Here is a 925-nt window from a genome sequence, read left to right on the forward strand (position 1 = left end):
ATGTCGGTCATACTGTTCATGCTCCATGCAAAGGTCGCTGCGTTCTGGCACAGGAACTTTACGAGCTCGTCTTTGATTGGTTGTGGTAGGTCGGCTCCGATTCCCACGCATCGAGTTGTGTCGGAAGAGTCAATGTTTACTTGGACGATTGATTCGGAGTTAGGGCGAACGCGACCGTCTGGGCGCTCGGCTGAGTTCGAAACGGTGAACGTCCGGGCGTGTCGTTGTTGACGCTCGATGATGAAGCAGGTTCGTGCTACCAGCGGGTCCCCTTGTAGTGTAAATATTCCTCTAGGAGTTGGGAACTTTACGCACTGGTGGTAAGTTGACGCCACGACCTTCATCATATGCAACCAAGGAGTGCCGAGGATGACGTTGTATACGATCGGCTTATCGACGATAGCAAAGTTGATACAATGCATCGTCCCACCCACATAGACCGGCAGCATGATCGTACCTTCCGTCATTACTGTGTCGCCGTCGAATCCGGTGAGGGGTTGAACATCGTGTTCGGTGGTCCGCAAGTCTATTTCCATTTGAATGAGCACGTCTTTGAAAATGACGTTTACCGAACTTCCTGTGTCGATCAAGATTTTGGTGACCATGCTCTCGCCGATCTCCATTTCGACCACCAGTGGGTCGTTATGAGGTCCAGTGAGACCTGATGCGTCGGCTTCTGTGAACACGATTGGGTCGGAGTTCGTAGTAGGTGGCGTGCTTTGAGCTAACCATCCTCGCTTGGCCTCTAGTCCCCGTCGATAAGCTTTGATAGAACGGACCGAGTCGCGGCAAGTCGCCAGACCACCCATGATCATGTTTATTCTTCGGCGTGGAGCCGGAGCGTTGGCATCCTCAGTTCGCTCGGGATTCCTTTTATGGGTTGGTGGGGGCGGAGGTAGAATTTCAGGTCTCGGTTGTGGCGCGG

Source organism: Camelina sativa, chromosome 11 (assembly GCF_000633955.1).
Source record: "Camelina sativa cultivar DH55 chromosome 11, Cs, whole genome shotgun sequence".
Taxonomy (NCBI): domain Eukaryota; kingdom Viridiplantae; phylum Streptophyta; class Magnoliopsida; order Brassicales; family Brassicaceae; genus Camelina; species Camelina sativa.